The 17429-nt window shown below is 38.7% G+C and overlaps 1 protein-coding gene across 1 annotated transcript in view; it reads left to right on the top strand.

Annotated features, from left to right (window-relative positions):
* Positions 1-17429, top strand: part of ZFHX3 (zinc finger homeobox 3) — a 473005-nt gene that overhangs the window by 51382 nt on the left and 404194 nt on the right. The window contains exon 2 of the mRNA XM_084532975.1: positions 8832-8937. The gene's annotated coding sequence lies outside the window, so the exon portion shown is untranslated. The remainder of the gene's footprint in view (positions 1-8831; positions 8938-17429) is intronic.

Here is a 17429-nt window from a genome sequence, read left to right as displayed (position 1 = left end):
AATATACCTTACAGAACTTAAAAATACACTGGAACTTGTAAACCCGACATCTCTGTATAAGAAAATTAGAGAAGGGAATACAGGTAACCCTCTTCCACTGGAATGGTAAATGGCTATTAATAAAGAAGACAAATAATATATTTGCGTTGCTTCTATGTTATCCAGATTAAAGCATTCAGCTTTAATCATGTTCAACTAACATGGTTTAAGCTTCGTATACCACAGATGCTTATTTGTAAACTGAAGTTATACATCAGTGTTTTTTGTGCTCCAGTTGGGTCCAAAGAAATGTGATGGCACTAAGAGCAGAGTATTTATGTAGGGAGGAGGAGGAAAGAAAAATATTTTGATGTTGTTTGACAAACACCGCGTTGTGGATTTAAGTGTGAAGAACAGAGGGATACTGAATGAAGAGAATTCTCGTCTTCCCTCTCACAGTGTGGCTGAATACTCAGAAACTCACTGCGTGGATCAGAATACATGGTGATGGAAAAGGTGTCTTCACTGGGTAGAAACAAAAACGCTGAGGAGGCTGAATAGAAAGCAGGGCTAGAGATAGGAAGGAGCTACTTCTACAAAGATTGTTACTATTTGTATTTTAAACATTAACTTTAAATTGTCCAAATAGCTATTTATGTAATATGGTGTACAGATTCTTCCCTCAATACCCAATTTATTGAGAAAACAATAAGCTTTTAAAAGACTACATGTATGTGTATTCACATAATGAGTATGTAGGCATGTTAACAAATAACTAATGTCTTAGGAAAAATATCTTTTCTTAATAGCAGAAATCATTCTCTGGCTTGTGAGTATATAGGAAAAACTTTATAATTTATCTAAATAAAGATGCTAAATGATAGGTCTAGCGTCTCCAAAGGAACTCTTTGAAATTTATTGTGTCAAATTTTTTAAAATTCCAGGATAGCTTTTTCTTTTCCTTTTTCTAAGCTAAAATGAATAAGAAAAGCTAAGACTGATGTACAATAAATAAATAAATAAAATCACCTTAAAGAAGGAAACGAGTAATATTTACAGAATTTGTTTTCCCTGTAATTTTCTGAGCCTTGCATGCAGTAACTGTTGATTACGGAAACATCTGTTTGAAATCTCGGCTTTCTTCTCTGTAGCTCCTTTCCCTGCGCTTGATCCAGCAGAGAAATCACAAGTGTCTGCGTTTGACTTATCCCTTTGTTTGGCAAGGCACTCTGATCGTATACCTCATTTAGCATCGTAACGTCGCTCTTGGATGAAGAAGCAGCAGCCTTTGTTTAAAAAGAAAGTCTCTTTGATAATTAGAATTAGCGAGGGATGTATCAAAACCCCATGAAAACGTGTTACAAAGTGCAAATGCATCTTTTATTTCGACAGCGTGCCGTTTCCCACGCAGCAGAGTACCCTGCAGCCGTGGCCAGGCGCAGCCAGGCCGTGGCAGGCCGGGGACGCTGACACTGGGCACGGCCTTTGGCACAGCTTGGGCTGCCGCTGTGCCCTGCCCTGAGCACCTCAGCTGGGATCGACGCTCAGTGACACTGTGTGCTGTGTTTTGCCTCCCTTACTTACACCACCAGGTGAGGCCACTTGGGCACCCCCCATGACAGGACTCGAAGCAGAGCCGTGGCAGTGCTCCGCCATGTCTCCTCAGCGCAGGCACTGCCAGGCCCCGCAGCACAGCCCTGCCACTGGCTGCAGGTGGGGTGCTGAGGCCTCAGCAGCTCTGTGGCCGAGTCCCCCGGCTCCTCAGGGCATGGAGCCCAGCCTGGTGCTGCTCTGTGAGCGTGGACTCTGAGTAAAGAAGGCAAAGACCTCTTTCAAAGCTAGGCTTGGGGCTGGCCCAGTCCCTCGTGTTGCCTGTCTCAGCGCTCAGCCTGGGCATGTGGTGTTCTCCTTGCAGCAGTGGTGGAAATCACAGCTGCAGCAGGAGCTGGTAAAAATGATTCCAGGAATGGCATAAATGTTATGAAATGCTGTGCTTAAAAAAAAAATAAAAAATCAAGTCTAAGGTGGTTTAGAGTGGATACCCAAAATTAATAGGCATATTTGACCTTAATCTGTCTTCCTGGGCAAGTTTAATTATGGCAATTTCTTAACTTCAGTTCGAGCTCTTGTTTCATAGAATCATAGACTGGTTTGGGTTGGAAGCGACCTTAAAAATCATCTAACGCCAACCCCCCTGCCATGAGCAGGGACCCCTGCCACTAGATCAGGTTGCCCAAAGCCCCATCCAGCCTAGCTTTAAACACTTCTACAGATGGGGCATTCACAGCTGCTCTGGGCAGCTTATTCCAGTGCCTCACCACCTTCTGAGTAAAGGATTTCTTCCTTATTTCTAATTTAAACCTGGCCTTCTTGAGCTTAAAGCCATTACCCCTTGTCCTGTCACTGCCCCACTGACACAAAGCCCCTCCCCAGCTTTCCTGTACCCCCTCTAGGCACTGGCAGGCTGCAGTAAGGTCTGCCCAGAGCCTTCCCTTCAGGCTGAACAACACCAACTCCCTCAGCCTGTCTTCATAGGAGAGGTGCTCCAGGCCCTTGGTTATCTTTGTGACTCACTCTAATACATCCATGTCCTTGTTGTGTTGGGGTCTGCAGATCTGAATGCAGAATTCCAGGCGGGGTCTCACGAGAGCAGAGTAGAGTGGAGAATCACCTCTCGAACTGCTGGCCATGCTTCTTCTGATGCAGCCCAAGATAGGGTTGACTTTCTGGGCCGCACGCATACATTTAGAAATGTTAGTATTCTTTTAATACACATTTTTTTACTTAGTATCACCATGTTTCTTTGAAAATGATAATAACAATTTCCACCTACAAGAATTTACTGGAATAGAACGCCCCAAGACTTTGCACATGCTGAAAATTAATATTTCTTTCTAAATAAGTTACTGTTTATAAGATGAGTTCAAATAGGGATGGTGAGGAAAATAAAAATGCGGGTTTAAGAGCCACATTTAAAAGTGAATCTCTTTTGGAATTATATTGTTCCTTTGTGCTCATTGCCTATCCTGGTAGGCAGAGGCAGGGGTCACTTCATGGAAAACACTGGGTGTGATGCATGTGTTGATTCGCACCAACTTGAGTCCCAGCATTTCTTTTAGCCTTTATTATTTCCCTTATACAACTTAAATGGAGATGTAACAGTTATGATATCTATGTGTACTTTCAAATAGGTACTTGACAATACAAAATGTGCTAAAACATAGTCTTGTATTATTTTTATTAACTTAGGAAAAAAAAAAAAAGCCTTTTTAATTACTTTCCTTAGTCATCTGTTTGCCATATCTATGTAAGCTACTGCTATTGGTGCCTAGCTTGATGACAGTAACTTTCTGTTCCGTGCCTCAGCCATGCCAGCAGCACTGTGAGGGGGTTTTACTCTGCCCCTGCAGAGTTCCAGGTACTGTAACCTGCAAAATTGGACAGAGTTGATGACTGATGGGAAGAAAGTCTTTAGGTCAACTGCTTCTGTTTTTTTCTTAGTTGATGATAGGAAGAAATGCTTGATGTATTATTGCTGTCCTCCTTTAAAAACAAAAGTCATATGCTAGAGGAATTTACGTTACGAAGTCTGCTTGTTGTGTAAAAATGCATTTCTGATTTGCTGGTTATTTGTAAAGAGCTGTTGTCTCTCTTATATGATATATACGATTTTACTATGTTTTACTCTTTCTCCATTTACACGAAAAAAGCTGAAAATAAGAAATTGCAGACACAAGCAGCAATTTTACATCTCTCATCTTTCACAAATTTAGCATCTTTTACTCACATGAAATCATTTCAAGTTTACTATTAAAAAGTGAAAGAAACCATTGGTGCCTTAGACTGAAGAAAGTAGATATGAGACATGCTGATGGTGTAGAAAAACTCCTTGGTTATATATATAAAAAAAAAAAAATTAAACTGTTTTATTCATTCTTTCTAGGCAGCTAGTTCTGCGAGCGGGATTCTAACAGAGCAGGAGAACTCATTGCTTGAGTGCACTTACTTTAGTTCCACATCTTATCCAACTCTAGGAACTTGAACTTGTCATTATCAGACATAGAAGGTCAATGCATTAGCCATGGTACAGGCTCTTTCATGTGGCCTTTCTGAAGAGGAAAAAACAGCTTTTAATCTTTGCTTTTATAAAATACTGTGCGTACTGGGATACATCCTAACTTGTCATTTTCTCGTCTGTTTTAGTGCTGGGGGATATCTGGAGACGCTTTATGATGCCACACAGATACACACGTCTGCAAAAGGCCTAATCTGAAGTGAATCTTCTATAAATAATAAACAACAAATAGGTTCCTTTTAGTTATATTAGGCCCAAAATAGGTCATGTACATTTGTTTTAAATGCAAACGTAACAATAAAGTAAATTCCCTAGGTGGAGAATTTGATGTGTTTGTGCAGATTTTCTGGACACAGTACAAAAAAAGCCAACACCTATATTTTACCATTTAAAATATTTATATATTGTCTCCTAAGGTCCTCTGTTTGAAATACTGTTTATAATAAACACCCAGCTAAAGGACTAATAGTCACAGTGTAAACACTTGCCATTTGTTACTTAATCCCAAAGTAGTCTTTATTAACTTTCTTTTGTATGGAAACTCAGTGCTTTGTGTTATTACCAGAAAAGTTGCCATTTTTGTCAGTTCCTTCCTTCCAAATGATCTTATTTTTCCATATCTCTTAATTTAAGATGTCCTCTTCTTCAAGTCAAAACAAACTGTTACTGAATTATCTGACTGGCAAGACATATGTGCAAAATGCATATATATTTTAGTTTAACTTTCTGATAGATCGTAGCTAGTTCCTAGACCGAAGTTGTTCAATGTGCAGATATATTAATAGTAAAATGATACCCTACATGAGAGTAAATTGGTATATCGAGTAAGTCAGTACTTATGCTAAAAAAAAAAAAAAAAAAGAAAAAAAAGAAAAAAATCACTAAAAAGAGGAGTAACGAGAGGAAAATCTAGACGTGTGAATTTTCTGTAAAATTGCAGTCTTATACTTCAGGGGAGCAGGTTTTTTATTTTGAGGTCCACAGGGTCTTGCAGTTCCACAGGCTTCTTCTCAGGAAAGGTGATTAAGGAAGGCAAGCTTTGTGTCAGTAGGCTTTCACTCTGTTGGCTGGGCACCTCCACTGGAAATATTAATGCAGTTTTCAAATAATAATAATAAAAAAAAAGTCTGAGAAGACTACCTGGCAATCCTTTTAACACTCCCCCTGAATATTAGAACTAATCTGTTAAATTGTGTGGGTAACTACAATATAAAGGAAAGCATATCTGAGAAATACACAATTTATTGTGGTTGTTTGGAATTAAAATGGCTATGACACCTATTGTAATTTTCATACTATTTCTGCCTAATATAATGGTGTTTGGATTTTAATTGGAGTCTTTAAATGCTAGTATAACACAAATAATACATATAGGATATCTCACAGCAATATTAGACAAAGGTAAAATGCTAAAAATTGTAGTGCTATGTGTTTCCAGCTTATGTTCTTCTGTGGAGCTAGCTAGAATCTTAAGTTCTGCGTGTCACCCATTGTAATATACATAATTTCTGCATCCCTATTCATGTTCATCCCTGAGATGCATTGTAAAAGTGTAAATCCATCACTAGATAATTTTCAGTTCCATTATTTACAAAAATGAATAGTTAAGCAAGTCATTGTTAGTGGGATGCTATTGTTGTTTCACAGAGATAGGGACTGCCAAGGTCTTGAATGATGTACACTTGAATGTTCTTTCAAGACACTTGTACCTGTTTCATTTGGGAGGAGTTTCACTCATGTAAAATCAAACAGAAACAATTTTAGTAGCCTCTGAAAAGAGAAGAAGGGAAAATGGATATTAATGAACTGTTTAATATTCTGCTACGGAAAAGATGCAGTGATTTTGCTGTTGACACTTTTGCATGGAATTAAAGAGATCTGGTGGTTGTTTTACTCGTCTGTCTTTGTTCGTGAAAGACTTTTCAGTGTCATCAGATTTGGTTTTGTAACCTAAGAGATATTCTACCGACATGCAGACAAGTAAAAATCACTTCTTTTTCATAAAATTCATTGGTATTCAGAACGTGGGCCTTTGATGAGTTAGAAATTTTGGCTAAAGCTTTAATGAGATTTTTATTTAATGAACTTATGTCAGAAATGTGTAGGCTCCATGATTCACAATTCTGAATCTTTCTTTTTTCTTTTTTTTTTTTTTTCCCCAAGAATATTTCTGGCTCGTTTATTACTCAATATCTTATTGATTTGTGAGTTGAGAAGTTCACAAAGAAGGTGGAACAGTTTAGAGCTATAGATCTTTACTGCATGGTCTGCATTGACATGCTTGCTTGCTACATTCAGGTAAGCATTTGCAATTCAAGGTTATGCAGACAGTGCCATGGCAGAAGTTACGTAGGTAGCTGCAGAATCCTGTAATAGATGTGCTGTTACATCGAGTGTCTGCTGGTTCTGTAGTTCCCGTGTATTAAGACCAAATCTTGTCCGTGCATTAATGCCTGCAGTGAAGCAGCAGTGGAGGGAGAAGTGCAAGGCAAGGACCGCGGAAGGCTGGGGTTGCAGGCTTCTTTGGGACCTGTCGGTACTGTTGTGGTTTTTGGCTGAACTTCTTTTGTGATGCAAAGTGGCATTGACAGCACAGTCCTTAATGTGGGAGAACTTATGGAACCGAGCCTGTACCAGAGGGATCTATAGAGGTGGTTTTCTCCTTTTTTTTTGCGACTGTGTCTTTTTTATTAGGCAGTGCTCGTCAGTGCATGTAAGTTCCCTTTAAGTTTTCAGCTGACAATACTGTAATGGCAAGGGCTTGTATCTGAGGCTGTTTTCTCAAGAAGCTGTGCTGTGAATGTAGACAAGCAGATTTATGTACTTGCTGCATAAATGTAACTAGATAGCCAGTTGTATTTATTTCATATTTAGTAAAATATTTCATCATGTACCCGGTTGTTTCATTGCAGATGGACAAGTAATTTGGGAAGCTTTCCACAAGCTGTCATGGAATAGTCTTAGGTTTTATAGCCTTTCCTCTGCTCCTGTGCTATGTTATTCACAGAAGTTCTCATAACTCAGAACCGTTTGGTTCATGTCTTACCACATTTTGATAACTTAAATATGCTCTGTCATGTTAAAAATAATAGAAATATTACAATTATTGTTGTAGATTATCCTTCATGTAAAATGGATTTTTTTTTTTTTTTTTAGGGACACAACACTTAAACGTTTTGGTAGTCACTGAAAAGCAGGGGGTATATCTGTATACAATCTTAGCAGTTACTGAAACTCTTTGAGAGCAAATTTTTTCCTGTCTGCTTTTCTCTCAACCACTTTTGGGGATTAGATTTTTGCTTATACCGTGATAGCCTATCTATTTAGACTTCCTCGATCACTTATCTTGCTGGGTTTTGGTTTGTTTGCACTTGGACTCCTTTTCTCTTTAATGCTGTGCTTCCTTTGGCTGTGCAGGATCCGTAGCACCGTGGTAGTGGCTCAGACACCTGCCAGTGCCTGCGAGGTGAAGCCCTGACTGTGCCAGGTTAGGGATGGCTCGAGACTCCTGCATGCAGATCCCTGCTCCATTTTTGTGTTGGTATCTGCCTGATGGAATTGCCTCTCGTTATAAGTGACCTCTTCCTCTTGCTATACTTTTCTCTCCTTCAGTTCAGGAAACATCAGTGAAGAATAACAACGTTTTTTACAGCTAAGGTCAGAGGAGTGGGGAAATACTAGGCATCCAGCCCGGAGCAGAGAGCTCTTTGCTCTGGAGCAGAGATCTATTATGTCAGTTCTTAGTGTTAGAAATAATTCTGGATGTGAATTGAGATTAAAATGTAATATAGTTCAGTGTTTAGAGATGACAAGTCATTTTTGGTCTGCTTAAAATTGCATGGCTGACTCCAGGACCTGTTTTAGCCCATCTTATCTTGCAAACCCTGCAATCTCTTCTCCACTCTTCTAGAAAGAAACATAATGCATCTGCTACTGCTTGAAGCTTCTTTTCCTCCACAAAATCTTTTCCAGAAAGAAGAAATTTGCTGGCTGGAAGTTTCAGTTCTTAATAGTATCTGAATATTTTAAGAGAACATTTTGGAGGCCAGAAATATGATGAATCTGTGAAAGCTTGTCTGTGTACCCCTCAAGTTTTCCTCTGGTATGTCTATTTGACATGGGTTATTTTAACATGTGACAGATGTTTGAAAGTTAAAACATTTTTTTGGGTGATCAGTTATGCCCTGATTGGCAGATTTAAAAACAAAATTAAAATATGGTTTTGACACACAAAAGGAGGAGATTGATATAATCTATATTTAGTTCCTTTTTCATATGTTTGATAATGATTGGCTCTGGGGCCTTATCTTTCTGAAAATATTAACTGGTGCTTTCTTCAGAGATATTCCTTCATCTGCAGCTTGTGTTGGTACCTCTCTTTGCATACCTGTACCTATGTATTAGGGCGCAGGAGGAAGAGGTCTGTTTGCTCGATTTGCCGTTGTTTTCCAAGCACACAAATGCCGAGTGGAGTAGCTCAGGCCCCTGCACGAGTGACTGCGTGAGAAGAGCAGGCGCAGGCCATGGGCTGTTCTTCGCACGCTGCCCACGAGCTGGGGCCAGGCGGCACCGCGGCTGCTGTCCCGGTGTCCTGACGCTGGGTGCGTGCCAGTGCCAGCACACCGCGGTGTGGGACCAAACCAGCGCTGTGCCTTCCTCCCTCCTAACACACCACTGCTTTTAGACTAGAAAGGAAGACCATGGGAGAATTTGTCCGCCAAGTAGACAAGACACCCAAGCCCTGCTAAATCTGTGGTTTTCACTTTTTTTGTGCTAGATACGTTCTGGATTTATCGTGAGCAAGAGGTGGAATTAATGCCCAGGAAGTGATTCTTCTGTCCCGTGTTACACACTCCTCCAGCCCAGAAGTCCTTCATTTTACGGTAAGAAAACCTTTCTTTTTTGTTTCCAAGCTGAGTTCTAAGTCCAAGTATTTAGTAATATTTAAATAAATTTTATGTAAAAACTGTCAATTTTTCAGCTTTCAGTCAAGCACAGTCAGAAGGTGTGTGAATTGCGGCCACAGTTTAGAGTTTAAGACTGTAGTGCCTGGTTCAGTGAATAGCATGGTTTCAGAACAGAGCACAATGTGCAAGCATTTGTAAAGGCTATGCCAGCAATGATAACTTTACCAGTAAGGATAATCCTCATAGTTTTTCTGGGACAGTTGCAACAGTAAGTGATCTGCCTGTGGTAAAGACCAAAGAAAAAGTAGTTGTGTTCTACCTAAACATGCTTTTGCAAGGAGAAGCTTTGTTCCAGGTCTCTCACTGTCCTGAAATAGCAATTTCTAAAAATATGGGATATAAATGCAAACCTATATTTAAATATGTTGAAACAAGTGTGTGCATTAGCTGACTTCTTGCTATTGTATTATTGCTTCTGCAGTAAGTTTGCTTATGATGTAGACAGTATAATTTTATTTTGATGTATTCAAATATGCTATATTGTGTATGAGAATATAAGATTTTGTCTTCATTACCTAGTACTAAGTATGCTTTGCTTCTCGGCTCGCAGTGCTGCGGTGACCTAGTTGCATAGTTGAATTTTGGTGAAATTAATGCTGGCCAAAATAACCAATAATATTTATCCGCAAATGAATTTCTTGGGAGGGAAAAACTTAACTTCACGCTAATAGCATAGACAGATTTGTGGAATCGCTGCAGCAAGTTGTAAATGATGTATGAAATGAAAAATTCCAGTCATGCACAGAACGAGTACAGCCTTTGCGGTCTATGCAGTCACTGCTGTGAGAGTTTATTTGTTCTAATACTATCTCAGAGGTGCCAACTTTTAATTTTTAAAAAAAGTCTCATGCTTGCATTTGAAAGAAGTATGTCTTTAACAGAAACAAAAATTTGTTAGAAATGATGCTGCATCACTAAATATCCTAAGGAAGTTCACTACGTTTTTGTACAGTTCTTTCTGAGCCTAAAGAACGTTTCTTTACAGTATTATAAACTGATATGATGGTGGTAAAAATGATGTCAACTTTCATAAAATGGAAGCTACCTGACAGGACTTGAGATCAAAAGTCCAGTGAAGTTGTGTTTGAGGGGAATAGTGGATTTAGGAACGAGAGTGGAGGTGAGACTGGTATCATTAGTCAAGAGTCCTAGTTTTGTGGGGTCGGACGTATATTTGCATAATAAACGCAGAGTAAGATCCCTTGGGCAGTGTCAGAGACAGGATCTTCCTGTTTTCCTTCTAAGTCACCCTAACTTTTCTCCTGTATTTATTGACATGCATCTCCTGTAGGAAAATGAGATTTAAATTAAAACTTACACATGAGGATCCAAAATAACATTGTCCTAGTAAGTTTTGTATTTGTATTTCCAAGCCTTTGAGTTTGGCTGTTTCCTAGCATTTGTGTCTGTGTTATTCTGAAAACGTAGTCTTGAAAGTTTATCTAAGGAATATGTGCATAGGAAACTCCATACATATGAAATACACAGTTATGTGTACGTAGTTTTAGAACTCAGTGCAAGAACTGTGCCTAGATAAGAAGGTGTTGTTCCGATAAAAGTATTTGGTATGTTCAGAAAGAGAAAGCTGGAAGTTACTTTTACTTTGCTTGGAGAAATGTTTTCTTGTGACATCCTGCAGCCAAAAAATCAAACGCTGCTTAGGCTTTTTCTCAGAAAACATTAGCTTCTGCTTTTTAAAAAATATATGTTAATCTTACCTTCTAGCTACATCTATTTACAGTTCATTATAGGCTTGTGGTTAAAGCAAAAACTATATGAACTATTTTTATCTAAATTAAAAAGAATCCATTAAAATTCTTAAAACCATGAGAAATGACAGTCTGATATCAACCAGTTTCACGGTCTCTTCATTAGTGGTCTTACTGGTCATCTGGATGCTGCCTTACTGTTGAGTCTGTTTTCATTTTTCCTATGAAATATTTCAGATAGTTGTGAAAGGGTGTTAAAAACCTGCTATGCTTGCCAATTCCACGTAGCTTAGCTGTGGCAAAAAAAATCTAAACGTTTGGCTCAGAGTACATCCATGTCAAACACCAAATGCAGTTGTATTCTTAAAGACAAAACAAACAAAAAAATGCACATACAAAAAACAAACAAAACAAAACACCACAATGAAGAATATTGTTTTGCTGGATGGGAACACTCTCCTTCCCTGAAATCTTTGAAAATCTCAAAGATGCAAAAGGGTTTCTGTATCATTTATGATTCATAAGTGGATCAGTGTTATTAAAATCCACAGGAGCCCTTTGTTCATCTAGTCAGTCAAAGAGCTGCCCATCAGTCACTGTTCTGTGCAGGAGCATCCTTCTGCAGGTTTCATCTGTTTTTTCAATAACCCCTTGGTGTAAAAAAAAAAAAAATAAATCAACTAATTATGCCACTGAAGTACAAAGATTATTAACTCTAGAAGACTCTTGTGCCTTAGCCTTACAGACATTCCAAAAGTGATCTCTTAAGCAAAGGAAGCAGGTTACAGTACCCTTTCTGCACTGCGTAGTTCCCTAATATGTATTTCCCTAGCCCTCTTACCATGTAATTTTGTTGTGTTTATAAATTGCTAGTGGTCAGGATTTTTGCCGTTAATACTGAAAACAATTAACAATGAAAGCAAGGTAATTTAGGTTTCTTAGAAAGGAGAAAATAGCATGTGAAGAAATTGATGCACTTTCACAAATCTTGCTTTGTTATTATTTATCTTAAAATTCATATTTCTACATTGTGTTTCTGTTCTCTAAAAACATGTAGTGCCTAACAGCTTTGCTGTTCTGCTGTGTTCATGCAAGAAACCTGGCTAAAAACAAAAGAGGTTAAAAGAAGGTGGCATATAGATGACTTTTAAAGCCAGCATCTAATTTGTTTGTTTACATGATAACCAGTACAGCCCAGTATTTCTCTCAGGTTGCATATTGCAAAAACAAAAATTCTCAGAGGGGTCAGGCATTGGAACAGGTTCCCCAGGGAAGTGGGGGAGTCACTGTCCCTGGAGGTGCGTAAAGAAAGGGAGGTGTGGTACTTGGGAACGTGATTTAGTGGGCAATGTTGGTGGTAGGTGGACGGTTGGACCAGGTGGTCACAGAGGTTTTCTCCAACCTTAATGGTTCCACGATTCTATGATTTTTCTAAGTTTCTAGAGCCCACCATTAAATGTATGTACTGCAAAAGAGAAAGTAAGAGTTGCGTGGCAATTACACAGGAGACTGTGGTAAAGTGAGCAGAGATAACATGAATAAAAGAGATAATTAGGCTTTTTTTCTCTTTCTGAAATTGTTTGACATAAATGGCTCTGCTTAGTTACTGCAAAGCATCTAATGCTCAATCCTGAAAAGGTTTTGACCAAATTTGGTTGTGTACGTTCATCTCTGAGGACCTAATAGCACTAGGAATTGTGATTTTCATTTTCTAGCATGAAAAAGTACTGTCTATAAAGGAAAACTTTTATTCTCAGTGATAGCAAATAGATTGCTTCATATTACTGTCATTTAGCTGAGCTTCTCAGAAGATGCTTCAGAACTGCCTATGGCAAAACCGACATCCTCACGTTTGTTTTAACTGGAAATGGAAAGACAGAAGTCATCTACTGCTTAATTTCTGCTTGGATTCAGATGAAGTTTGTACAAGAGGTGTGATGTGAGTAAAGAGTTTGTGTGCTGAAAAGGAATTTATCAGACTGGATGGAAGTTACTTTTCCCTCAAAGATCAACTTTTTTATACTTCTTATTTGTAAGCCTTCTGTGAAAATCACTTGTGGGTTTCCTGAAACGGGGCTTGAAGACCCTGTGCTGTGAGATGCTGATAAGAGTGAAAATTTGGGCTATTAAATAGGAAGAACTGGTTGACTCTGAAGAAGTAATAAAAATTAGGTGAAATCTAATAGATTCGAGTAACTTTTGCTGTTGGCTGAAAGTATGCCATTGGCGAGGGATGAGGGTGTCTTAGCTGACGGCATGACTGGGAGTCACCAACACGACGTGTTAGTCGACCCTAGGATGTATGAAGGAAAAGTAATTCCAGAGAGGTCAGAAAAATACTAGTGCCGTTGTGATAGCCACTGGTAAGAGCTCATCTCTTTATGGGGGGAAAATGGAGCAATGTGAAATCAGGACTGTCTTCCAGTTGGAGAATCGTGCTCAGAGCATCTCTGCATCTAATCATTTCCCAGGGCTGTAACAATTAGCAGCAAGTCAACGCTTTTTTTTCCTTAACAAGGAAAGTATGGTAGGTTATTTCTCCTAATGATGCTCTCCGAATGTGTTCAATACAAATGGTTTCGTAATCTGACAAATAGGAAGAATAACATGAAGTGAAAGATTGTTGTTTTTTTTTTTTTTTTTTTTTTTTTTTTCCCTAACGAAACATGCTTGGGTTTCTATTAGACTGGTAGAAGGTGTATGAAGAAAAGAGCTCTTGAACTCTTTACTAAATTGATATACTAATCAGGACAACTTTTCCCAAAAGGAAAGAGGAGTCCCATGTTGCTTTGACTCTTTCCTATTTTCCTTTTTCTGAAATAGAAGATTAGGAGGTCTCTGCACCGATGTGATAAAATGTTCCCACAAAATTGTATTGTATTGTCGCCTTGAGTTGGTGGTGAAATGAAGTTGTTCGCTTTCAGTGCTGCTTTGTTTTTGACCCCTTTTTGTGAATTCTCTGAGGAAAGAAACATATTCCCATCTTTTATAGTAATCAAATTTATCTGGCATCTCTCAGCCTCTTGCATTACTTATGCTACAGTTGGCCAGCCTTGGGAAGGCTTTAGCAGGTTTATTTATTTATTGTTCTAAAGTGAAGGTTTTTGACTTGAGGTCCCCATATAATCCTAGGGGATTCTGAGAGAAAAACTGAAAGTGCTTTCTGCCATTATTTTTATATAGTTATTATCTGTGAAACTATAAAACAAAACAAAGCACACAAAAAACACAACCCAAAAACCAAACAAAACCCACGTGTCCATTCCCCCCAGCCCCAAACATTCAGAGAGAAGGGGAAAAAAACTTCTTTATCTGAGTTGTGCTGTGAATGTTTTCATTTGGCCATGAGGGGCTCAGAGAAGCTGATGTCACTGCATTTAATTTCAGTGAGAAATAGAAGTGTTTCATAATTGTTTGTTAATGAAATTTCTTAAACATGTTTAATAGGTTTTCACGTGCCTCTGTTTAGTAAATTGCATCACAGCCTGTAAATATTAGCCAGCTGGGGCTCGTTGCTCTGAGGCTGGGGACACCTTAGTCCTTCCTGAAGGGAGAGCTGCGGCCAGCCCTGCTCTGCTGGAGCCAGGCAGTTTCGTTGTTCACATAGTCCGTGTCCTGCAACTGTAAAAAGAGCCTTGTGAAAAAGAGCACTTCATGAGACCTTGCTGAGAATTCAGCATTAGCAAAACTGCCCCGTGCCGTGTTGGTTGGGATCTTGGAATATCAAGATTTGGCTGTATAAAGCAGGAAGGGCCCCATGGCATACAGCAGAGAGTAAGGGGAGTCAAAGTGCTGATACCGAGATGGGAAGCTTTTTGTGGAAAGGTAAGACGGCTGTCTTTGTGGCGGTGCTTTGACACTTGATTCTGCTGAATACAGCTGGTGGGGAAAGCAGCAGAAAGGAATTGACAGAATTACACTGAGAAGGTCTGCGTGTGCTCTGCAACACGGGCTTTATCGGCTGCTCCAGCACAGAACTGCTTGCCACAGATCTTCCACGGAAGGCATGAGATAAGCTACAATTAGATAATTAGTCCTGAAAAGTGTAGTTGTTTGGTAGGTTAGTGTTACTGTAAATGTTATTTGTGGAAATGCATAGGAGTGCATCCCATTTCAGATACTTTGCCTCTTTCTCCATGTGCCTACAATTTGAGGGGCTGCTTTTGCACATTGTGCAATGAACAGGGCATCTTCAGTCATCTCAACTTTGGTCTTGATCTTTGCTAGATTTAAAAACCAGCACAGCTTGTCTAAGAAGTCTCAAATATTTAACTCATCTTTGGAACAGTTTGGAAGATATGACCCACAGTACTGGCTGTTATCATCTTGGGTAAAAAAAAAAAAAAAAAAAAAAAAAAAGAACTATGTCTATTATACAACACAGGGTTCACTTAGAAAACATGTTGCAATAATATCAAGTTGAAATGGAAATTGAAGACAGGAGATTCAAATGTAAGACAGGCTGTCAATCATGAAGTCAGATTGAAGAGTATCAGTTAAGGCTTGAGAATAGTGCGTTAATATTAGTCTTATGCTACAGCTCAGTGTAGCATCACCTTACTTTTTTTTTGTGGTTTAAAATAGATTCTCCAGGCTATTCTCTAAATTAGGTTTAGTCAGAGGTAAATTATCAAAAGGCAAAGAAAAGGTAGAGCTACATAAAAACAAGATTTTTGTTGAATATGCTCAGAGTGTCTTCCCGAAAACCCATTTCTTTCACTAGAATGCCTATAGACCACGTTTGACTTTGTAACAGCTTATTTTTTAACTTCTGTTTCTATTGCTGTTTTTCATCAATTTATTTCTGTATTTTAAAAAATGAAATGCTGATTATAAAGGAAATAAAGATGTAATGGGGTATCATCAATTATTTTGCTTTCAAATATGATTTATTTGACTAACAACCTTAAAAGCTTTGACTGATTTAATTTTATTTTATGCTTATGAAATCCACAGAAGGCTGACCTAGCCATCTTCCTCATCTTCTGCTTTGTAAGTCCCAAATGGTGTTTCCCCTCTGATTCTTTGATCCTATGATTTATTTATTTTTTTTGGTAAATAAACAGCAATAGTAAGAAAATGTTCATAATACGTTTTAGATGTGCATACCAGAGTAGAGGGATTTTTATTGCAGGAGAAAAATCAAATCCTTGTCACCTAAACTGCTAATTATGTTTGATAAATGTATGGTATATATTTAATGCAAAGAGAATTTAGGAAATAATACACCTTGTGTAATTACAGCGACCGAGCTACTTCCATCAATCTAATTTTTCTGATTCAGGTTCATTTGCATTGCATTATTTTTATTAAATGAGCTTTCAATGGAAGTACTGCTCTCTGTCAAGAACAAGCATCAACTACTGAAATATTTCAACCTGCATAAATGCAGTTTGCACATCACATGCATCATGCATGGCTGCTCCGTGGCAGCAGAAACGCATGCACGTTCACAGCAGACATGCAAACACACACAAATGTGGCCATTTCACATAGGTAAATGTAGCAGCTGAAAAGAGGTGCCTGTACATAATAAATTTATGTAACTTTCAGTTTTTCTTTGGTTGTCTCTACATGTACCTGTGCTTGGTTGGACCTGCAACAGTTCTTCAATGTCATCCCCAGTACAGTGGAAGGATTTGGTAGACTGGGGCGGGTTCTGCAACAGCCAAACATTGGGAAGCTGCTTTTAGTTCAGCATCAGCAGGTCCTAAGAAAAATTGTGCTTCCTCTTGTAGTGCTAGTCTGGAATGGTCTCAGTTGTCCTAACCTGATCCTATCCTCCCGTTCTTCTAATGTTTTCCAAGTAGTAATCCAATCATGTTCTGAGCACTTCCAGTGAAATGGTGTGGGTTATTGCGTCTGTGTTAAAGGAATTTGCCCATTCACAGAGGAGGCTGTTCCCTCTCTCATATAGAGTTAAATACTTTTGTGATTGGGACAGGTGCGAAAAGAGAAAAAAGGGACTCGGTTACAGGTGTGCATAAGTTTCTGCATGAGAAATGGAATTTTTGCGTTTCTACCCGTGAATGCAAATTGTGTGACTTCACACAGTCTGCTACCTCTCTGATAGTTTTCCTCTAAACAAGAGCTGATCGTTCTGTTCCTCCCCTTCACTTCTGACACAAAACTGCTGCTGCTGATCCAACACGAGACACTTGTGATCTTAATTAGTATCCCAGTAGTATCCCAGAAATGGGGTAACTGCAGAGATAACTATCGCATCTTTCTCCTTCTGTTCTTTTATATCTTCGCACATTTTCTGTCCTTCCCATCTGTGCCGTACTTTCGTGCTGTCACAGTTTTTCACCATAATGCAGTGTTGGAAATCTCTTATCTTTTATTTAGTGAAAAAAATAGGCTCTTTTCCTTCCTCTTCATTTTCCCCTGCCAACCAATTACTAAACTTCAACTTCAAAAAAAGACCCCTCCTCCTTCCATATAGACAACATATACATGAGTGTATTTGAGTGCATTATATGTACATACATGTGTGTGTATATATATATAAAAGCAAAATTTGGGAAATGTGTTTTTAGTGACAGTACTACTAACTGTTAGTGCATATGTAGTTGTAAGTTCTCGGGAAGATGAATACAAATGTAGTTTACTGTATATACAGTTTTATTTAATAATTTTCTTATTGGCCCCTGCTCTCTTCTGTGGCTAATTTTGCCTTTGTTCCTAGAGAGTGGACTT

The sequence above is a fragment of the Aythya ferina genome (genome assembly GCF_964211825.1).
Source record: "Aythya ferina genome assembly, chromosome: 12".
Lineage (NCBI taxonomy): Eukaryota > Metazoa > Chordata > Aves > Anseriformes > Anatidae > Aythya > Aythya ferina.
The sequence above is the reverse complement of the archived record's forward strand: the minus strand, read 5'-3'. Positions and strand labels throughout refer to the sequence as shown.